Here is a 24,776-nt window from a genome sequence, read left to right as displayed (position 1 = left end):
TTATTCTTTTTAAAACTTCTTTCCATCTCTAAAGGTCACAAGATTAGTTCTTGGCACCTCTATCCTGCATCCTTCCATGAGTGCTGAGATATTTTGATCCTACTCTATTATAATCTAGCTTTGCCTCTTTGAACTCTAATGATGTTTTTGTCACACGTTCACCTTTTCTAAAGAAGTTTGTAAATAAATAGCTCATAACCATTTTGAGAACAAAGTAGCTTTGCACTTCTGCTATTGTGTTGCAAAAGATATAGCTTATTTGTCTCCCAGGACTCAACCCCAGAGCTCCCTGCTTCACATCCTCCCCAGCGACTCGGTCAGGCTCAGAGGAGAATGGTTCTGCTCTCCTTTGTAAACTTCCTTTTATGCAAAATTGTGCTCACTTAATTGTCTGTCTGTTTATATAAGTCAGGTACTCAAGACTGACCACTAAGTCTAGTTAAATCCTCAAGGCCCCATTGCCTGACTGGAAAAGTACCTGCATTTGGTAAGTGCTAATGAGTTACATTCAAAATATAACATGTATTGTAGTTTTACCAGTAGATGACTGGAGATGGCTCAATTTCTTCTCTCTTTTATATGATTCTAATGTGGAGGTGGAGAGGTACTCAGGAGAGGTCCATTCCTAAGTGAGGAGTGATTGACAGTTGATTAGCTGCTCAGACAGGGGAGGGATCTTCTTCTTCTTCTTCTTCTTCTTCTTCTTCTTCTTCTTCTTCTTCTTCTTCTTCCTTTTCCTCCTCCTCCTCCTCCTCCTCTTCCTCCTCCTCCTCCTCCTCCTTCTTCTTCTTTTAAGGATACAGTCCCTGGTGGGTTGACCATGTTCCAGTAGTTGGTCATATACCTGTCAGTATATATGAGCAGTATGAATTGGACTCAGTGGGCTATTGGTGGGGTAGAACATGACATTGAACTGTGGTCAGGAGGTAAAAAGTGGGATCAGTTAGAGGGGAGAGTGGAAGTGAATGTGATTAAAATATATTGTATGAAATTCTTAAAGAATTAATAATAATATCAAATTAAAATAATTGTGAGGTTTTTTCTTTTTTGAGCTCCAATGGAAGAGGTGGAAAAACAATGACTCCTTTGCTCAATTTGGGAATGATTTCATAGGCTGCTATATGAATGACTTTTTTAAAAAAAAATGAAGTTATCCACTTTAAGTCTAATAATACCTAGTTGCTGATAGAAAAAGGTTAGAAATGTTAATTAAATCCAATGTGGATACTCAATCAGAGAGGCATTACGTAAGCTTAATTATTTAACTTTTTGAATCAGCTGATGCCAGCGTGTCACCACTGAATGTCTTCCACATTGCCAGCTCTTGTGCATGTCAAACATCTCGACACATGCTGACAAGTCCTTTTCATCTACTTTCTCTTGTCAAACTCTTTGCAGTTTCTTCTGTCTTCCAATTAAGTGCTAATACGGATTCTAAGGTAATTTACTCACATTTTCAAGAATTTAAAAAGAAGGAATGTTAATGACAAAAAGAATTCAGCCTTGCTTCCTTTCCTCTGGGAACCTGAAGATTCTGGAAGACTTTCATCAAACCGTGTCTTCCTACAGTGCTCTAGAATCAATGGCTGACCACATGGGAGAAAAAAAGAGAGAGAGAGAGCAATGGTCTCATAGTAGTTTAAAGTTCAGGGAAATTTAGCTGCTGAGCTAGCTTAGAGATTCTCTTAGGTAAATTCCTCGTATATAAGTAGTATGTAACACCTTGAGAGCATGTTCTTCCAGATCACACAAGACTAAAAATTTGGAATCTATTGATTATCTTCAACTGCCTGCTGCTGGGATCTAACCTGGATGAGGCCATTGTCTATGCAGGTGGGAAGGGCTGACATGTTCAACATCTTGCTTTGAGATTTTAGTTTTCTTTGCTTTGTTTTTCAAAGTGTCTATGATCCCCTCTCTCAAGCAATGGTCTATGTTCTAAATCATACAGAAGGAACAGATTGCATGAAACTAAAGTAGAGAAGAGAAGTACAGAGAGCTTGCTTTTTTTTTCCCAGATCTTCTGTAACTGACAACTTTTTAGGAAGGTATTTTCCTCTTGGCCTCCAACTGGCAAAGTTTAGGCTTTAAAGAACATCATTTTGTTTAAGCCACAGGTGGCATGAGAGAATCAAACTCATCCACCTGTTCTTGGGACAAGCTCCCTTGAGTAGGACTTATTTAGAAAAGTCCAGGTGGCAATAGATACGACCTTGGCTGTGAATTGAGAACTCTGTTAGAAGTATATATGAATAAAGCAAGAAAACACTGTTAAATAAAATCAAATATATCTTTAAACTTATTACTCTCTTCTCCAATCAATCACAGTATTTTATAAAGACAGATATTGATTTCACTTTCATAAGCCGGTTCAATGAGTAAGAAAAAAACTTGCATTGGAAATTTATTTCAACCTAGGACCTCTATTAGTTCTTTATGTGATCATGGATCCTTTTGAGATAAATACCTCTATCTCACTTAGCACATGTAGAATCTGGAAAAATTGGAGCTTAATAAGCAAAGTCATTGATCTGACTTTGTTAAAGTCAGTCTGATGTCTACAGAATGGAACAGTGTTCTATTATCAAACACTAGCTCAGGGAAGTTTCTCTCAATGCAACTCTGAACCTTCAGTCCTAACAGTTCTTCCCAGAGAATCTCAGAATGTGTACCTGAGCCATTTGTGTGCAGTTCAACAGAGGCATTTACACATACTTCATCCATCCACTCTTCATGGAATCAGTATATGTTGGAGGTGGTGTGTTAGGGTCTGGAGATGCATTCTGTCTTCAGGAAGCTAAGTAGGTTAAATTCCCATGTCCTGTTCCCTTCAGCAGTGTGACATTTGTTATATGCTTGGCACTATGAATATCCTCAGCTATTTGTGAATTAAGTGGTATACATGGGAGAGAGTACACTACATGTGGGTACAAACTATTATGTTTCTGTTGATCTTTGTACCCTGAGGAAGTCACTGATATATCTTGGTTCAGTGTCTCTTTGTGTAAAGTAATACCACTTATCATCTATCTATCTATCTATCTATCTATCTATCTATCTATCCACACATATATGTACACACATATATATGTATATGCATATATTGCATACATACAATATATTGTTCATATATTGTATACATTGTGTGTGTATATATATATGCACACACATACATATATGTGTGTATGTATACACACACAAACACACAAATATATATATATATATTACATATATCAAATAAAAGAGCCACGTACCCAACAGAGAATGTGCAAACTGACAAGGACAGAGGATGCCTCTATCAAGATGTACAGCTGCAAATGCATCCCAGGATTAGGGAGCTTAGAGATAGAAAAGGTGTGCAAATCTTCTCTTAAAGTAGCTTTAAAAGTGTTTCATTTGAATGGTAGCTCTTCTTGTTACTAAATGTGCAGCAAAATACTATTGTAAGAAACAAAAAGCAGATTGAAAAATACTCAAAACCCAGGAACACCTCCTAGTGACTTGACTTTACAAATCAGGGAAGTAAATCCAGGCTTCAAGTTTGTTGATCAATAACTAAGTGCCAGATGGACTCTGCTTGTTCTAAAAGGGGCAAAGTATAACAATTCATGCTGAAGGAATGAATGCTTTCCTTAAGGTCAGTGCCTATAAATTCTAATACTTGGCTACTTTCCCCATTTATATTAAAGTATTAAAAATTACAGCCACTGTAATAAAGCAAGAAAAAAACAAATGAACAGCAAACAAATAAAAAATTATACATATTTGTATGTAACATGATTTCTATTAAGAAATCTTATAGAAGTTGAATAAATAAAACCTAATTTTAATTTTCTTCAGAACACCTGATTTCAGTAATGTCACTAGATATGTAATAAATGTGTAAAAAACTCATGTGTGTATATGTGTGTGTGTGTATTTGTGTACATGCATATATATTAAGAACAACTTTAGAAACTAAATGGAAAAATTCAAGTTACATGCTGTATCATTAGAATATTTGTAAAATATTCTCTTATTCATTAACATATGATTTTTGTAATGATGGAATTTTAGAAATTGGTAATAGTACTGTAGGCTCTTCTGGGAATGTTCTTTGTGTGTCTGGTTCAGGGGACATGCTGATAAAGTTGTGGATGGAAGATATACTTATTTAACTAAGCTACATAAGGAATATTTAATGTTCCCAAGCCTTTTCTATTCTGAAGTAAGAGGAAGATATGAATATACATAGGGACACTTTGAAGGATGGTTCAAATATATCCCATGGAAGGAGAGCTTTTCTATCAACTAACAAACATGGCTTGTTAATTGGAAGTGACCAGAGGTAACACATTCTGCTCTGGCTATGCTCAGGAGAAGGGTTCAGGGTGGATGGCCTGGAGCAGGTTTGGAGGCTGGCTGTGTTAGTGAAGAATCTAGTGCAGAAAAGAGCCAGACAGGTTGCAGAGAGATGAGTCCTTGTTTTCTGAGCATAAGGTCTATTAAAAACATGTATCTGTAAATAGATGAGCAAAAAAACATTGATTTATTGTCTGTTGGAGAGATCTGAGTTTCTTGCAATGAAGATGGAAGAATTTCTACAGGAAATACTTGAAAGAAATTTGTTAAAACAGAAAGGGGATTAATAATTAATGATTTAAATTCAGACTGAGGAGCCCAGGATAGCCCCAGAGGGGTATCTTAGTTAGGGTTTTATTGCTGTGAGGAGATACCATGATCAAGGTAACTCCTATAAAAGCAAACATTTAATTGGGGCTGGTTTATAGTTCCAGAGGTTCAGTCCATTATCATCATGGCAGGAAGCATGGCAGTGTATAGGCAGATGTGGGGTTGGAGGAGCTGAGAGTTCTACATCTTGATCTGAAGGCAACCAGGAGGAAAGGATATTCTGCAGGGTGTCAGAAGACTCATCGTCACTGGGCAGAGCCTGAGCACAGGAAGAAACTTCAAAGTCCACCCCCACAGTGATACACTTCCTCCAACAGAGCCACAGCTACTTCAGTCAGGCCAGACCTCCTGGTAGTGGCACTTCCCACGGGTTAAACATTCAAACCTATGAGTCTATGGGAGCCATATCTGCTCACACCACCAGGGAGTGAAAGTGTTAATCTTTCCCTATATTTGGAAGATGCAGGAGCGATGAATATGATCCAGGAGAAAGATGAGACTGTAAAGAGAGGCCTCTGAATGAGGTCTGGATACCAGGACAAAATTCTCTCGAAACTTTAGTTGCAGAATACTGTTTCTTCAGAAGTTTCCCAGAATGGTCCTGTCTCTATTCTGAGATGATTCATATAGAAGTAGGAAAGTAAAAACAATGGAGGAAGACAGAAACAAGGGGAGGGGAGATGGGAAGAGAGGAGAGTAGAGTGTTACAGAAGAGAGAGGGAAGGAGAAGAGAGGTGAGGAGAGAGAAATAAAAATTATAAGATAAAGGGCTTCTGGTGGACTAGGACACTTTATTTTTATTTGTTTGTTTGTTTGAAAATTACTTTGCAGCTCATGACATTGAGTAAAAACATCAATGCCATTTTTTTTTCACATTTATAGTCTTTGTGTAGCTGTATACACAAATGTGTATCACATCTTTCCCCCTGGTAGATTATCCGAGGTTATCATCAATATACAATAGCCTGTCTTATTTCAGAAACCCAACAAATAAATTCTTCAATGCTTAAACCAGAACTCAAATGTCACTGCTTCCTTTGAGAGAAGAAGAAAGTTTAGACAAAGGCAGCAGAAGGACCCCACCCAGGGTCACAGATGAGGACACAGAGAGGCCACATTGTATGTTTCCTGACTACTATTCCAGTTCTCTTCTGTGACTCTTTGAATGAGAAAAACAGTCTTTAGTGGCTTCATTTTCATAAGTCCAGGAACACCCTCCATGGGACCCTGTGGTCTAGAAAATAAGGAAAACAAAGCTAACGGTGTCCGAGTTGATAGAGACTGAACTACAGGCTAAACACAAGGCTTCTGTTACATCGAAAAACTATCCCAGGGAATGAGGTGAGCATGTAAGCCAGGAATGCAGAGGCTGATATGAAACTGAGTATGAAGAGAAGTTCAGTGGACTTGATTGTTGTGAAGTCCCAAGACCTTCTTCCCAATCCTTTGGAAGTGAGCCTTTGGTAGGCAGTGCAGAAATGAGTCTGATTATTAGGTGTCTGCAGTTTACCATGCTTGACATTGGGAGAAAACAGTTTGATTCTGTCTTAAAATAAATATCTGATTGCCTTTCACTCCTGGATACTTTTATTTGTGTATCTGAAATCCATTTCAACCTGTCTTGCCCACTCTATTCAAACAGAAAAGGCCTACACTTTGAAATACATGTAAGCATGTTTCTTTACTTTTCTCTGAGTAGAAGAAAGTCTTACACTGACCTTTCCCCCACCCCTCAAGAGTAAGCATTCCTGACCCATGATGATCATCTGGACAAGATATGGGCTAAATCATAGCCAGGAAGAAAACTCCATAAACTAATTTACCTTCTGGCCCCAGCACCAAAATGCAGAAGGACCCCTGAGATGAATCTTGGGTGCCACAATACAGATAGCAACCACCCCCTCCCCTGTTGGGTCTCCTGGAGGTCGTGAGACCAGAAGCTTCTTCCTAGCCACTCCATGGCAGTGTTTTATTTCCTATGCTGCTAGACTCCTTAGAGTTATCCTGTTGCACTGGGTCTGGAAGCAGGTATGCCTCAGTCATGTAGAACTGGCTCCCTGCCTGACTTCTGCAACTGTCTGATCAGCACAGGACACCCTCATCTTGATGTGACGCTATAGTGAGCAACTTCTGAGGTCTCATGGTGAAGGAACAATTACATAACCGAAGCAATGAAGCCAAAAAGAACAAAAACATAAGAAGCGTAGCCAGCCACCTGCAACGCAGGGGAGCAGGAAAGCAGAGACGTATCACAGAGTGGGCCCAGCATCCACCTCACAGTACAAATATCATTTTAGGAAACTGTCCAGCTTATCCCATCACATTCTTTTGCTGTATCCCAAAGCGTAATTTTATAAAAAGTTCATTGTGAGCTTGCTCCATATCTTTGTCTTATGTGAAACAAGTCCATTCTTTTAGCTGGCCCAGGTGCTTACATGAGCTATGTTTCTCACCATCTACTGTAATAGACGAAAGACCATTAAGCAGAGTGACACAGTCAGACATCATGCTTATTCCACTTTACCTAGGATTGAATTTCCTAGTGCCAGGTTCTGCTTTGGCTTCAACATTGATGGAGTAACTGAATATTCCATTTATTCATTTTTTCCAATGTTTCTACAATTGTCATTTATGTTTAGGTGCTGGAAAAAAAATTGTATTTCAGGACAAATGTTGGTCTTTGGTGTGGCAGAAATTTTCCAGCCCAATCTATTTGCAGGGGGAGGCCTGTGATTGGACAGGGAAAAACGAGGCAGAGCTAAGGGTGGCAGAGATAGAGACACAGGGAGAAACAGCATGGCTTTAATTAACCATATGCAGAGATGATATGAAAAGGTTAGGATAATTGGGATAAATTGTCTATTCTGTGTTGGCATCTTACCATAAGATTTGAGTATATGTTGATATGTAAATATGACTGGTTAACTGTAAGCTTTAAGAGTTTTGATTTTCATGAGTGATGGGTAATGTGGTGTCTGATCGCAGTTTGATGGTCAGCTGGAGTGGCCGTGAGGGGAACTCGGGAGCTCTGGCCCTGCCAGAGTCTGCTGAGATGAGGACACCCAGCTGGCTTCAGACCGCCAGTCAGAGTTGAGCTTAGTGTGGGAACATGGTGGCTGCGCTGGGAGCCAGCCAGATGCATCTCTTTTCTAATACCATCCGCAACAGGTGGTGAACCAACTTGTCAGACAAGAATTCACTAGAAATTTAAGATTATTAACCTGATAGTGTTATTTTATTAAGTGAGCACTAAAATAAGTCACGTGTACTCTAGCGTGGGAATTTTGAAAAAAAGAAAGAGACGAAATGGCTGCTCTGAGTCAGAGAGCCAGAGAATGAAGTTGCAGAGGGATTTAACTGTGAATTTATAATATTGGGATCATTTATTTTCAGGATAGATTTACAAACAGATTTGTCCTAATCATTTAGCTCATGGTTTAGAACAAAGATACGGAAAATCTGTCTGTGCCTCCAGGTAGAGAGATCAACAGATAGATGATATAATAAGGTGGCTGCTTTGAGTCTGATAGCTGGAGAATAAAAAGGCCTTCATCTTGGGGCAGATACTGATTTAACTGTGAATTTATAATATTGGGATTATTTGTTTTTAGTTTAGATTTATAAACAGATTTGTTCAAATCATGTGGGGAATTTCACCCATGGTTCAGAACAAAGATAGGGAAAATTTGTTTGTGGCTCCAGGTAGAGAGACCAACAGATAGATATTATCAGGTATTAATTAATATGTCAGTGGCTACAGGCAGAAAGCTGAACAGAAAGTTGGTATAAAGATATATTGCTTTCATATGCCTCAGAATACTCAAATTCTGTCTATGTGAGCTCTATGAGAATCTTGGGTTTTTATCCTGCTTGGCAAAATAGATAAGGCCTAATAATAGGCACATACAGCACTTTAGTTTCCTTCATTTGTTTTAACTTTCAAAATGGGTGTGATTTTGAGTTTTGTGGTTTAATTATTCTTCTGGGAGAGGGGTCTAAATAAAGGGTTCTCTGATTACTGGCTCAAGGATATTCTGATTTGGGAAAAAAGGTTTTATCTTTGTATCTTTAGAAAAGATGATTAAGGTAATTACACCTTCCAGAGTAATATGGATCAGATTTGATAGGGGCAGGCCTCCAGAGGACTAAGATTCAGGCATTCTACCTAGCTGAATTCTTGTTGGGTGGCACTTTGAATGCTCCAATTGGACTTTACATGTATCACTGACTTTTGACAAGATAGACATTTTAACAGGGTACAACTTGGTACATATTTCCTTTTCTAAATAGAGCCTAGAAATGTTCCTGAAAGAAATCCTTGAGAATTCTAAGGATTCCATCATCTGTTGCTGGAAAAAATGGAGCCAGAGCAAGTTAATATTTTTAATGGAATACATAGGATGCTTTAGTTGGGCCCAGATTGACTGGTTTCTGGTTTTTTTTTTTTTATTGGATGTTTTATTTACATTTCATATGTAGTCCCCTTACCCCATCCCCCACCCACCCAGGAACCCCCTATGCCCTCACCCCTCCTCCTTCTTCTCTGCAGATGTAACCCCTACCTACCCCCCCACTCCCACCTCCCCACCCTCAAATTCCCAACCCCTGGGGCATCCAGCCTTCATGAGGTCAAGGATCTCTTCTTCCACCTAAGCCTAGCAGGGCCCTCCACTCTTATATACAGTTGAAGCCCTGGATCACTCCCTAAGTGCTTCCAGGCTGGTGGTTTAGACCCTGGGAGCTGTGGTTGGTTGGTATTGTTGCTTTCCTCATGGGGCCACAAACCCTTTCAGCCCCAGTGGTCTTCACTCTAACTCCTCCATTGGGAACCCCATGATCAGTTCAATGGCTAGTTGTGAGCATCTGCCTCTGAATATGTCAGACTCTTGCAGACCTCTGAGGAGACATCTATATCAGGCTCTTATCAGCATACACTTCTTGACTTCCATATCAGCATCTACCTTTGATGACTGCACATGGGATGGATACTCAGGTGGAATGGTCTTCAGACGGCCCCTCCTTCAGTTTCTGTCCCTCACTTTGTCTCCATATTTGCTCCCTTGAGTATTTTGTTGCTCCTTCTAAGAAGGACCGAATCACCCCCACTTGGTCTTCCTTCTTCATGAGCTTCATGTGGCCTGTGAGTTGAATCTTGGACATTTCAAGGTTCTGGGCTAATATCCAATAATCAGTGAGTGAATACCATGTGTCTTCTTTTGTGATTGGCTTACCTCACTCAGGATGATAATTTCTACTTCCATCCATTTACCTAGGAACCTCTCAAATTCATTGTTTTTAATAGCTGAGTAATACTCCATTGTGTAAATATACCACAGTTTTTGAATCCATTCCTCAGTTGAAGGACATCTGGGTTCTTTCCAGCTCCTGGCTATTATAAATAAGGCTGCTATGAACATAGTTGAGCATATGTCCTTGTTATATGTTTGAGCATCTTCTGGGTATATGCCTAGGAGTGGTATAGCTGGATCCTCAGATAATGCTATATCCAATTTTCTGAGGAACCGCCAGACTGATTTCCAAAGTGGTTGCAGTCCCACTAACAATGGAGTGTTCCTCTTTCTCCACACCCTCGCCAGCATCTACTATCACCAGAGTTTTTAATCTTAGCCATTCTGACTGGTGTGAGATGGAATCTCAGGGTTGTTTTGATTTGCATTTCCCCGACGACTAAGGATACTGAACATTTCTTTAGGTGCTTCTCGGCCATTCGAGTTTCCTCAGTTGAAAATTCTTTGTTAAGCTCTATACTTCATTTTTTAATAGGGTTATTTGGTTGTCTGGAGTCTAATTTCTTGAGTTCTTTGTGTATATTGGATATTAGCCCTCTATCAGATGTAGGATTGGTAAAGATCTTTTCCCAATTTGTTGATTATCGTTTTGTCCTATTGACAGTGTCCTTTGCCTTACAGAAACTTTGCAATTTTATGAAGTCCCATTTGTCAATTCTTGATCTTAGAGCATATGCCATTGGTGTTCTGTTCAGGAACTTTTCCCCTGTGCCCAAGTGTTTGAGGCTTTTCCCCACCTTTTCTTCTATTAGTTTCAGTGTATCTGGTTTTATGTGGAGGTCCTTTATCCACGTAGACTTGAAATTTGTACAAGGGGATAAGAATGGAAAAATTTTCATTCTTCTACATGTTGTCCTCCAGTTGAACCAGCACCATTTGTTGAAAATGCTGTCTTTTTTTCCACTGGACAGTTTTAGCTCCTTTGTCAAAGATCAAGTGACCATAGGTGTGTGGGTTCATTTCTGGGTCTTCAATTCTATTCCATTGATCTTCCTTCCTGTTTCTGTACCAATACAATGTAGTTTTTATCACTATTGCTCTGTAGTACAGCTTGAGGTCAGAGATGGTGATTCCTCCAGAAGTTCTTTTATTGTTGAGAATAGTTTTCGCTATCCTGGGTTTTTTGTTATTCCATATGAATTTGAGAATTTCCTTTTCTAAATCTGTGAAGAATTGAGTTGGGATTTTAATGAGAATTGCATTGAATCTTTAGATTGCTTTTGGCAAGATGGCCATTTTTATTATATTAATCCTGCCAATCCATGAGCATGGGAGATCTTTCCATCTTCTGAGATCTTCTTCAATTTCTTTCTTCAGGGACTTGAAGTTGTTGTCATACAGGTCTTTCACTTGCTTGGTTAGATTCACACCAAGGTATTTTATATTATTTGTGACTATTGTGAAGGGTGTCATTTCCCTAATTTCTTTTTCAGTCTGTTTATATTTCATGTAGAGGAAGGCTACTGATTTGTCTGAGTTGATGTTATAACCAGCCACTTTGCTGAAATTGTTTATCAGGTTTAGGAGTTCTCTGGTGGAAGTTTTGGGGTCACTTAAGTATACTATCATATCATCTGCAAATAGTGATATTTTGACTTCTTCCTTTCCTATTTGTATCCCTTTGACTTCTTTTTGTTGTCTAATTGCTCTGGCTAGGTCTTCCAGTACTATATTGAATAGGTAGGGGGAGAGTGGGCAGCCTTGTCTAGTCCCTGATCTTAGTGGGATTGCTTCAAGTTTCTCTCCATTTAGTTTGAGTTGGCTACTGGTTTGCTGTAAATTGTTTTTACTATGTTTAGGTAGGGGCCTTGAATTCCTGATCTTTCCAAGACTTTTATCATGAAGGGATGTTGAATTTTTTCAAATGCTTTCTCAGATCTAGTGAGATGATCATGTGGGTTTTTTTTTTCAGTTTGTTTATATAGTGGATTACATTGATGGATTTCCGGATATTGAACCATCCCTGCATTCCTGGGATAAAACCTACTTGATCATGATGGATGATTGTTTTGATGTCTTCTTGGATTTGGTTTGCTAGAATTTTATTGAGTATTTTTGCATCGATGTTCATAAGGGAGATTGGTCTGAAGTTCTCTTTCTTTGTCGGGTATTTGTGGGGTTTGGGTATGAGTGTAATTGTAGCTTCATAGAATGAATTGGGTAGTGTTCCTTCTGTTTCTATTTTGTGGAATAGTTTGAAGAGAATTGGTATTAGGCCTTCCTTGAAGGTCTGATAGAATTCAGCACTAAAACCATCTGGTTCTGGGCTTTTTTTTTTTGGTGGGGAGACTTTTAATGACTGCTGCTATTTCCTTAGGAGTTATGGGAATGTTTAGATGGTTTATCTGCTCTTGATTTAACTTTGGTACCTGGTGTCTGTCTAGGAAGTTGTCCGTTTCATCCAGGTTTTCCAGTTTTGTTGAGTATAGGCCTTTGTAGCAGAATCTGATGATTTTTTGAATTTCTTCAGTTTCTGCTGTTATGTCTCCCTTTTCAGTTCTGATTTTATTAATTTGGATACTGTCTCTGTGCCCTCTGGTTAATCTGGCTAACGGTTTATCTATCTTGTTGATTTTCTCAAAGAACCAGCTCCTGGTTTTATTGATATTTTGTATTGTTCTTTCTGTTTCTATTTGGTTGATTTCAGCCCTGAGTTTGATTATTTCATGCCTTCTACTCCTCCTGGGTGTATTTGCTTCTTTTTGTTCTAGAGCTTTTAGTTGTGCAGTCAACTTGTTAGTGTGTACTCTCTCCAGTTTCTTTTTGTAGGCACTTAGAGCTATGAGTTTTCCTCTTAGCACTGCCTTCATGGAGTCCCACAAGTTTTGGTATGATGTGTCCTCATTTTCATTGAATTCTAAAAAGTCTTTAATTTCTTTCTTTATTTCTTCCTTGACCAAGTCATCATTGAGTAGAGAGTTGTTCAGTTTCCATGTCATGTGGGTTTTCCATTGGTTTTCTCATTATTAAAGACCAGTCCTAGTCCGTGGTGATCTGATAAGATGCAAGGGATTATTTCAATCTTTTTGTATCTGTAGAGGCCTGTTTTGTGACCAATTATATGGTCTATTTTGGAGAAGGTACCATGAGGTGCTGAGAAAAAGGTATATTCTTTTGTTCTAGGATGAAATGTTCTATAGATATCTCTTAAGTCCATTTGATTCATAACTTCTGTTAACTTCAAAGTGTTTCGGTTTGGTTTCTGTTTCCATGATCTGTCCATTGCTGAGAGTGGGGTGTTGAAATCCCCCACTATTATTGTGTGAGGTATGATGTGTGTTTTGAGTTTCAGTAAAGTTTCTTTTATGCATGTAGGTGCCCTTGCATTTGGAGCATAGATGTTCAGAATTGAGAGTTCACCTTGGTAGATTTTTCCTTTGATGAATATGAAGTGTCCTTCCTTATCTTTTTTGATTCATTTTGGATGGAAGTCGATTTTATTTGATATAGAATGGCTACTCCAGCTTGTTTCTTGGGACCATTGGCTTGAAAATTGTTTTCCACTCTTTTATTCTGAGGTAGTGTCTGTCTTTGTCACTGAGGTGCATTTCTTGTATGCAGCAAAATTCTGGGTCCTGTTTGTGTAACCAGTCTGATAGTCTGTGTCTTTTTATTGGGGAATTGAGACCCTTGATGTTAAGAGACATTAAGGAAAAATGATTGTGGCTTCCTGTTATTTTTGTTATTAGAGGTAGAATTATGTTTGTATAGTTATCTTCTTTTGGGGTTGTTGGAAGATTACTTCCTTGCTTTTTCTAGGTTGTAGTTTCCCTCCTTGTGTTGGCGTTTTCCATCAGTTATCCTTTGAAGTGCTGTGTTTATGGGAAGATATTGTGCAAATTTGGTTTTGTCATGGAATATCTTGGTTTCACCATCTATAGTGATTGAGAGTTTTGTTTGGTATAGTAGTCTGGGCTGGCAATTGTATTCTCTTAGGGTCTGTATGATGTCAGTCCAGGTTCTTCTAGCTTTTATAGTCTCTGGTGAGAAATCTGGTGTAATTCTTATAGGTCTGCCTTTATATGTTACTTGACCTTTTTCCCTTACTGCTTTTAATATTTTTTCTTTGTTTTGTGCATCTGATGTTTTGATTATTATGTGACGGGATGTATTTCTTTTCTGGTCTAGTCTATTTGGTGTTCTGTAGGCTTCTTGCATGTTTATGGGCATCTTGTTCTTTAGGTTAGGGAAGTTTTTCTCAATAATTTTGTTGAAGATATTTACTGGCCCTTTAAGTTGGGAATCTTCATTCTCATCTATACCTATTATCCTTAGGTTTGATCTTCTCATTGTGTCCTGGATTTCCTGGATGTTTTGAGTTAGGAGTTTTTTGAATTTTGCATTTTCTTTGACAACTGTGTCAATATTTTCCACCGTATCTTCTGCATTTGAGATTCTCTCTTCTATCTCTTGTATTCGGTTGGTGATGCTTTCGTCTATGATTCCTGATCTCTTTCTTAGGTTTTTTATCTCCATGGTTGTCTCACTTTGAGCTTTCTTTATTGTTTCTATTTCCATTTTCAGATCCTGCATGTTTTTGTTTAATTCCTTCTTTGTGTTTTCTTGCAGTTCTTTAAGGGATTTCTGTGATTCCTCTTTAAGGGTTTCTACCTGTTTACTTGTACTCTCCTGTATTTCTTTAAGGGAGTTACTTATGTCCTTCTTATAATCCTCTATCATCATCATGAGAAGTGATTTTAATTCTGAATCCTGATTTTCCAGTGTGATGGGGTGTCCAGGGCTTGGTATATTGGGAGGACTGGGTACTGATGATGCCAAGAAACTTTGGTTTCTGTTGCTTATGTTCTTGCGCTTGCCTTTCGCCATCTGGTTAACTCTAGTGTTACCTGCCCTCACTGTGTAAGACTGGAGTCTGTATTTCCAGTTATCTTGCTTGTTGCAGAGCTCCTCAGAGTCCAGATGTCTCTGTGGTCTTATGATCCTAATCTCCTGGGTGGAAGAACTCCTGGGACTCAGGCCACCTCTTGGATCTGGAAATCCTTCTGCTCTGGGTGCAGTGGTTCCTCTAGGATGGCTCAGGATTCAATATCTCCACAGGAGCAGACAAACTCTGTGTCTGCCCCAGCCCAAAGGACCAGGCAGGGGCAGAAGGGAAGTGGAATTCCAGTTGGGCGGGGTTTGGGTAGCTGGTGGGCCCTGAATGTCCCTGGCTCCCAGATGTATCTCTGGGGCTTATGGAGTGAGATGGAGTTCTTACCGGCTGCTCTGAGTGCAGTGGTTCCTCTAGGATGGCTCAGGATTCAGTATCTCCACAGGAGCAGACCAACTCTGTGTCTGCCCCAGCCCAGAGGTGACTGGTTTCTGTTATAGGGAACTGGCAAAGCTTGCCTCTCTTGTTTCAAATTCTGTATCACTTCAATTTTTCCAATTTCCCACTGCATAGCTTTTTAATGACGTGTAACTATGGTCCTGATAATGGACATGCCACGGCTTTGCTCTTTCCATAAGCCTGTCCTTACTTTTATTAATGCTAACAGTATGGGACCCTCACATTAGAATGTCAACCAATTGTTACTGGATTAGTTTAGGAGATTGGGATGTGTTAGATGGTAGTTGTCATGGCTGTGATGTTCACAGGACCCTTTCATCATTTCTGAGGAGCATCATCCAGTTTAATTCCATCAGTTTCTGTTGATGGTTTCAGCACAACTGTTTGCTTGGAATAAAATGAGTAAAACAATTTATCTGTTTTCATGTGGAGACCCAGATCTGCATGTTGCACAAAGTATTTAATAATTGGCTGAAATTAAGCTTTTTCATTAACCTCTCTGAGATTTCTTATTCAATGATCCCTGTAGAATAAAGATATTCCTGGAGGCTCTGAATTAGGAACACAAAATGACAGAACACATTCTCTCTTAGTTCTGGGGGTCACAAGTCTGAAGCCAGATGGAGCATTCCTTCTTTGGGGGCTTTAGGAGAGAATCTAACCTTTGCTGTCCATATCCCTGAGCCCCAAGTCTACCTACCACTCCAATCTCTGCCTCCTGCTTTATATGACATTTTCCTTTGTTTTTCTGTGGCATGAGGGTATTTAATATACATACATATATACATATATATATATAATCTTTATATATGTATATATGATATATATACGTATATATATGATATATGATATATATATATATATATATATATATATATATATATATATATGCTTTCATATGTGCCTATACAGCATGATGAATCTTTTTGCTAATGTGCTCCTCCTCCTCTTTCTCTCCTCTGCTTCCCATTGTTGGTCCTTTGGTCCTCCTGGAAGGAATTACTTCTATACCTTCATGTCATCTGAACACACATGACTTTATGTATCAACAGAAGATCTAGAAACTATAGTGAGAGAAAGCATAAAATATTTGTCTTTCTGAGACTGACTTCATTCACTTAGGATTATCTATAGTTGCATCCAATTTCCTGAAACAACAGAACTTCATTATCATTTATGACAAGCAAAGTTCGACTGTGTATAAGTACCACACTTCCCTAATCTCTTTATCTGCTATTGTCTCTTACATTGGTTCTGTGACTTAGCTACTCTGAATCCCATTGCAATCACAATAAAATGCAAATGTCTCTGTGATAAGTTGGTTTCAAGTCCTTCCAGAGATAGAGCTGGGTCACAGTTAGTTTTCTGAGGCTCCATTGTATCTGGACTAGTTTGCATTCCCAGCACCAGTCTTTGAGGACTCTTGTTCATCCACATCCTCCAGCACTTGCTGTTATCTTTTTAACAACTCTCATTCTGACTGTGACAAGATGAAAACTCTATATAGATCTGATTTATAATACTCTAGCGAAATAGAATTCTTTTCATATGTTTATTAACCATTGTGTTTCGTCTTCTAAAAACTGTCTGTTCATTTCACTGATCCATTTATCAACTAGGAATATACCTAGTCCAGATTGAAAATTTCATACTAAGACCCTTAGTATAAGTATACTTCCAAACATATTTTTAAGGTAAGAGATTAGAATTGGATGTGGACATAGCTTTCCAGTGGCCTCATTCACCCCACTACAGATCTCATGAGTATGAGTCTCGTGTGAGCTAAGTTAGTTAGTGCTTGCCACACCAATACTGTTCAACTAATGTCAAGATTATCCCATGTAAGCATTTAGGAAGATATCTAACTGCCTTCTTTAAAACCGAGTTTCACCTGGGGGAAATTTGGCTTATTCTGAGCCTAAAAGCAGATGTCATTTGTTGGGTATCTGCTGTGAGTTGGTAACATGCACAGTTACTTGGATTCATTCTCCCAGCTATAAAACTCAGGGCTAGAGCTCAGTCCTGGTGAGGCACACAATCTGTAGAAGGCAGAGCTGGTGTAAATTGCAGGATGTCCCAGTGGCTGTCTCCAAGCACCATGCTGTCTCTCTCACTTAGGGAAGCAACTAGCTGAACAGACATAATGATCATCTCATTCAAGCTCCTGAAGAAGTGTTCCCTGTTAGAAGCAAGCAAGGAGAGAGTACGGCCAGCCTTGTCATTCTGATTTCTAAACTAACCCATCTCAGATAAGGAAAAGACGAGACTGGCAAAACCTTCTTTGATTTCTCTTGGGAAGCATGCGCATTTCCCCACATCTCAAAAAGCCATCTTCCGTGCAGTGAATGTGGTTAGACTATTAATCAACTTATTAATAGAAAAGTTTTCTGGGAGAGAACACACCGTGAAGTATGAAATATTTTCCTTTGCTTGCCTCAGTGATTATGTATCTCCTCCAGGAGACTTTGCAGAGGAGCACTCTGTTGAGACTTATCAAAGCACTGGATCTAGCTCTAATAAATTGGTACACTATGGAATCTCCAGCTCAGTGAATCAAGTTCATGGGGAGAAGCATTCAGATGTCTGTGAGTTCCAGGTTTGGAGTAATTTTCATACCAGGCTTTTCTCAGCATTAGTTTACCTTCCGACTGTTCTACATGGCCATAGTCAGTGTAAAGATGCCATTTGCCAGATCAGAAAGCAGAGCCACTGTGGACTTGAAGTCAATATTCCTGTGGTCCTCTTGAACTCAGTTAGAGATCACCTACTCTTAAATGAGTCAGGAACCATTGTGCTTAGCTCTAAATTGGTGCCACACAGTCTTGAATAATTCTCTGTGGTTTGGGCATTAAAGTGCCACTGGGAACACTGATGGGGCAGGGAGGCATGTAGTGAAAAGGGACAAATATTATGTGGTCTCTATGGAAACCAGGGGACACTGTTGAAAGAGGCATAATATGATCCTTTAACATGTAAGTCCATTCATCTGAAGGGTGAGATCAGAGATTCTCAACCTGCACAAGGTGGTCCTTCAACATGTAAGTCTATACATCTGGAGGTTTAGATCAGTGAATCTCAACCTGAGGGCTATGACTTCTTTGTGAGGATCATATAGCAGATATCATGCTTGTCAGGTATTTACATTAGGGCTTATAACAGTAGCAAAATTACAGTTATAAAGTAGCAACAAAAACGATTCTATTGTTTGGAGGTTACCACAACAGGAGAAACTGTATTAAAGAGTTGCTGCATTAGGAAGGTTGAAAACTACTGCTGTAGACGGTGATGTCTCATGATGGATGTGCAACTAAGACTGACCCCTAAAGGCTCACTAAAAGTGTATGATGATGGACTAGTCCGGTTCAGATGTGTGCTATTATGTTCCTATGTAGACCTTGAGGTGTATTGGATGCATTTAGGAACTGTATCTAAAAGTATTACATAAAACAACCTTAAACATGTTTGATTTACTCACTAAGAAAAAAAATCTGCTTTAGACCCAAGTAAGATTAAAAAATAGGTTTTAGAAAAATTTCTTCAACAATATGACTTCCCTAGATGAGGTGCAAGATTCCACTTCCTTAAATGATTGTTAATTATTATAATTCTAAGAAGATGACCATTGAGAGTTTGGAGGGTCCCAAGCAACCACAGGAGAAAGATGTTAATTCTCAATTAGCATCACTTATGAAGACATATATGTTTTCATTGTCTCTGTCAACAAGGCTAACGCAGAAGTCAGGACTTCTTCATAGTCTTCCTACCAGGATCAATATCTTGCTTGAACCTTGAATCTCAACCTGTTTGGTACTACTTGAGTCTGATTCACCTGACCTTGAAGCACGCTGAACTCCAATTTTTCTACCTGTTGGCTATTTTTATTTACTTCTGCCAAAGTATCACCATAGTTTCCTGTTAAGAAACTCTAGGATGGAATGGATTGCTCCAAGATTCTGTGTTCATTGACTTGAGAAGTTATGATTCAAGATTCAAAAGAGCAGGTATTATTTTCTTCATTTTGCACATAAAGTGTTTAGGAAACTTGCTGATAGCAGCTCAATTAGTGAAACCTAGAGACCCTGTTTGACCTGGCTTCAAAGTCATTTTCCTCCACATTCACAAGCTATATCACTGTCCGCTGGAGGTGAACATATCTTCTGGGAAGATATCACATTTGTTTTGCTTTTTGTGTCTCTGCTGTTTTCTCTCTCTTGCTTTTTTCTTTTTTTGGCATGAGCTTTTTTTCTTTTTATTATCATCATTATTATTATTATTATCAACTATTACATTTGTTTACATCTCAAATAATATCTCACTTCCTGGTTACCCTCTCCACCAGCCCCCCATCCCATGATATCCCATTTTTTGGTATGGACTACATTACTCATGTTCAGAACTTTTCTTTGGTATTCTGAAAAGAGCTTCTCCAGAAATGGCTCCTGGAAGGATATGAACATAGACAGACATGCATGTCCCTAACACATACTCAACAAAAAAGGAGCTGAAAATAGATATACATACAGCCATACCCACACAAGCACGCATACAACAGAGAAGAAGCTAAATACAACTAGCATGCACCCAGACACATATAATAGAGATACTGGACATAAATACACAAATACCCACACAAGCACACAAGCAAAACATGCATATGCCTAGATGCATGCACATTTAACCCATTAAGGAAACTTCTCTCAGCTTGATGTAATAGATACAGAGTCTCTGGTGCCTTGTCAGAAGACCCCTGGTATCTCAGTGCTATGCCCTCTGACATGCACAACCTGCAAGAAGACCGAATACTGCAGGTATGAGGCAGTTGTCTCACACCCTGGAGGCCTGTAGTTCTTGAACAAACCAGTGAATTGGAGCTTGCCCTAAGGGACTACCGCATGTGGACTCCAGAGAGAGGGAAACATATTTGTTTGTGTTTAAGGCTGCCCACATATTTAAATCCAGCAATAGCAAGAGCAAGCTCACTTGCTGCTGGTTGGTTTCTCCGAATTGCCATAAATGACTACAGATGAAGTATTCTAGAGCAGCAGACAGCTATTCTTTCATGACTCTGGAAGCCGGATGTGAGAAATTTAGGCATGCCAAGGATATTATCTTTCTCATGGTGTTGTCATACTGCCTTGTCTTCTGTTTCCTCATTTCTGGTCATCTTCAAAGGCTACATGCAACTGTACTGAGGCTCACATAAAATAAAAAACAAAAAACAAAAACAACAAACAAACAAAAACCAAAGACCTGTAACATTCAAGAACCAAACACTATACCAGAAAAGACCTGTAGCCCCAAAATAACTACCATAAGTTTAGGGTTTTAGGTCATAGACATGACTCGTTGAGTGCCACCATTAATTGCAGAACAGTGTGTTCGGCTTTATGAACCTCTTCAAAAATATAGAACAAATTCCTGAGATTTAGGTTTAGCGTAGTTGCATTCAGGATTCTGATGGAACAGCCATCTATATGAAGGCCAGCCTCTAGCTTAACCTATTATTTATGTAACTGAAGACATCTGCAAGATGGTCTTTCTGAAACAAAAGTCAGAATCCCTCCCATCTCAGAATAAACAATCCCTGACTGCTGTGTCTTTCTTTGCCCCTCACTGACATTCTGTTTGCCCGGGGGCTCTATACTTCTTTGAGGCCACACACTCTTCTCTTGCTTCATGTTCTCTGCACAACCCCCCTCTCCATTTCTAGTTCTCTTCCTGGCCCATCTTCATTGAAATTCTATATATTTCTGTTAACTGCTTCTCCTTGAACCTGAGCTGGATTTGATGGACTCTCATTCACTCAGAGTGTGACTGTGATTGCCTGGGTACTTTCCTGTCACTGCCTAGATTGTGAGTTGATTGATAATTGGATCTCAGGCCTTTCTCTCCAAGTCTTACAGACTGAACCTAACACTTACTAGGAATTCAGTATGTGTTTACCACTAAATGAGAACAAGAGATCTTCATATTCACATGACATTTTTCTGCCTTTCGGGGCAAATTTCTTAATATGTTAATTCCAATGAAAATTCTGTTGAAAGACAATTTCCCATGGTGCTTCTAGTTGTACTATATTAAAAACATTTTTTCCTCTTTAAAAATGGGTACTATATCTATTTCATTTGGATGAAATTTCATAGCTTACAAAATACATTTTCAGATTTCATCTCACGTGTCAGTCAAACAAGTTTGGCAGGGCATACATTAATATCTTCACTTTGTAGCTGACAACACAGACCTAGTTAGATCAACTGACTTATCCAAAGTCACCCTTGCAAGTGCTCAGAGGTGAAATGAACACCGTCTGACACAAAGCCAGCAGAATCTGGACTACTTCAGTTCAGACCTCAAGTTGTCTATTACAAACCCACTTAAGAGTATGAGGCTAAGGGGTCAGCTGATCTGTGGTGAGCATGGAATTTGCAGAGATCTAACAACTGAAAATGGAACTGAGGCTCCTAACTGACCTTTCCTTTCTGTAAGGACCCAAGTGACAAGAGTAAAGCGAATCACCATAAGCAAAACTTATCTACTTAGCGCACTGCAGCAGAGCTGCCTTAAACATGTAATCCAAGACAATTGAAGGCCCCTAAATCTGGTTGCCATAGTTACTTTTTTTGCCAACTTAATACAAACCTAGACATACCTGAGACAGAAGATTTGCCTTCCACAGACTAATCTGTTGGAATGTCTCTGGGGGCATTTTCTTGATTGCTAACTATTGTCCCATTATGCTCAGAGTCACCCCTGAAAGGTAGCTGAGCAAGCTAGAGGGAGTGAGTCAAGGGACAGCATTCCTCTATGGTCACTGTCTCCAAGTTCTTGTCTTGAGCGCCTGCCTTGGCTTTCCTCTGTGATGGCACATGGCCTGTAAGCAGATATAAAACCTTTCCTCCCCAAGCTGCTTTCGGTTATGGTGTTTATCACAGCAACAGGATGCAAACAAAGACCCTAGCCATGATTTTTTTTAATTTATTTTTTAGCCGTGATTTTCTTAACTGAGAGAAAACAAAGAAAAGGATCCAGAGCTATGGTATCTGCCTCTGGGTGGTGCGGCAAGGTCTCCTCGAGGTTAACTGAGGGAACAAGACGTTCTTCCAGAGTGGGCAGCATCTTCTGGCAGGCAGCCCAGATATGAGGAAAACTCAAGCTTGCATTCTTGCTTCATGTTCCACGGCTTTAGTGCATCTATCCTCACTGCTGCTCTTCACTGTCATCAGAATCTAGCTTCTTTGTTTCCAATGTGTACTGAAGGCCTATCACCTTTTAAGAAGCTTGTGAGACTTCAGCGTTGTATTGAGATTGTTGATGATGCAACAGCTTCAGGGCCTGAGGAGCTCCTGTTTTTAGCTAATTCAGCATTCAGACAGCCATTGTTGGACCTAAAGGTTAGAAGCCATTCTGGAAATCACCCCCCTCTCTTACCGTGTGTGTGTGTGTGTGTGTGTGTGTGTGTGTGTGTGTCTGTGTGTGTGTCTGTGTCTGTGTGTGTATGTACATGTCTGTGTGTATCTTTCTTGGAATGTTCATTCTATCTGTTTGTTTGTCTAGAAAATCCAAATATACCTATGGGCCCAGAATCTCATGATTCCAAATGAGAGTGAAATGAGAAACAGCTCTTAGGCTTTAATATTCTCTAGGTTGTACTCATCTATTGCTGTAAGAAGCCTTGTGCTGCTATAAAATCAACCAGCAAGAAACACTGTATTTGCCATTTACACAGCAGTCAGAGGTGGCTTTTGGCACTAAGTACTCTCTCTGTGCTTGGATGCCCGTAGGTAAAATCTGGGAAACAAGCTGATTTGAGAAGAAAATACTGAAGCATGCATCACAGTTGGATTAGCTCTGCTGAGGATAATAACTGCTTGTATCCACAGCAGAGCAAGGCAGCCTGTCTGAAGCCTGGGCTCTTTCTGCTTCTGCCTTGCCAGCTGTTGCTGTGACACTTCTGATGGAGTGACAGGGATGATGAAATGACTCAAACCAAAGTTAGAGGAATGTGATGGGGCTGTGAAGACTGCAAGTCTAAAATGAGTCAGCCAATAGCCTGAGGATTTCTGCCAACCCTCTCAGGTGGCATAAGACATAATCTGAATGATGTTGAGGCCTCTGTCTGTTTGACAAGCGACTAGTTATTAATGTATTGAGTTGATCAGAAGCTAATCATCCATCTCAAAGCTGGATGATGGAAAGGGAGAAATTATAAAAGTAATAAGGTAACATTCAAAGATATGATAAGCAGAATTCTTCTAGAAGTTGGCTTTGTGGGCTCGGGCTAGTTTTTTATCTATCTATCTATCTATCTATCTATCTATCTATCTATCTATCTTAATTGAACTCACAAGTTACAGATTTCTAAATTAAACACACAAACAAATAGAGCTCCCAGGTATTCTCTCCCCACCCCCACCCCCAGGTATTCTTATTCATGCCACTGATGGACAGATGAAGTTTCTGGAGACAGGATAGCTTTGTTCAGCTCACCTAGAAGAAGAGAAGTGGGATTGAGTCCAGATCAACTGGGTCTCTCTGGGGACATTTGTCGTCAGAGAAGTCTAGCCACCTCTTTGGCCATGAAACTCATGAGGCTAGCAGCTTGCATTAAACCTCCTTCTCTCTCATGGCCCGGGTGGGAGGTTGTGTCATTTAACACAAAGAACTCTTTCTCCAGCTGTCCCCTCTGAGGACCACCCAGGACAACGTTGGTTTCAGCCACAGCTGGACAAATTTAGGTCAAATCTGTAGAAGAATTTCCTGGCAGTGTGGCTAAACAATGGGATAAGTTCCTGAGCAAAGAATTAATTTTCCCCTTTAGAAGATCTGAAAGTATTAGCAATCTCCCCCCCCCCCATCTGTATGGAGCAGAAGTACGAACTCTGTATCCTGTTCCATTCCCTTTACTATACCAGAGAAGGCCGTGAAGCCTGGAGGGCATGAGACAACTAAATCCCCCAGAGGAGCTGTTTAGAAGAGATGCAAAGGGCAATGAGTCTGTGAATTTTCCCACACCCCTGTTCTATGTGTGGCTCTGCCAGGATGCCAGGAATAAAGCATTGGTTAACACAGGATCCTATGTGCATGGGAATTTGAGTCTAGTGAAATGAGACAAGTCTAGAAACTTGGAAGGTACTATTATGTTCTAAATTGTAGCAAAACAAGTCATAGAGAGAAACAGTCAGAGCTTCCTTAGCTAGGAAAATTCAAGAAGTTTCTCTGATAAGACTGTTTCTGAGTTAAGACCTAGGAATAAAAGAAAGCACCCCAGAAGACAAATGAGGAAATATCGAGAACAGATGAGAATGAAGGTGCAGGAGAAAGGCTCAGGAGCACTGTGGATTCTTCTTTCTAGCTTACTGGACCTTTCTGAAGTCCAGTCACTCTGCACTTGTATGAAGGAACAATCTCAAGTACTTCTATATGAGCTTGGTGTGAAGGTAAAGTGAGAAAAGCGATTCTCTGTCTGCTATGTTACTAAGTCCCAAACATTCCCTGTTACAGTATTT

The sequence above is a fragment of the Grammomys surdaster genome, unplaced genomic scaffold, assembly GCF_004785775.1.
Source record: "Grammomys surdaster isolate TR1022 unplaced genomic scaffold, NIH_TR_1.0 212, whole genome shotgun sequence".
NCBI classification, from domain to species: Eukaryota; Metazoa; Chordata; class Mammalia; order Rodentia; family Muridae; genus Grammomys; species Grammomys surdaster.
This window is presented reverse-complemented; position numbering follows the sequence as displayed.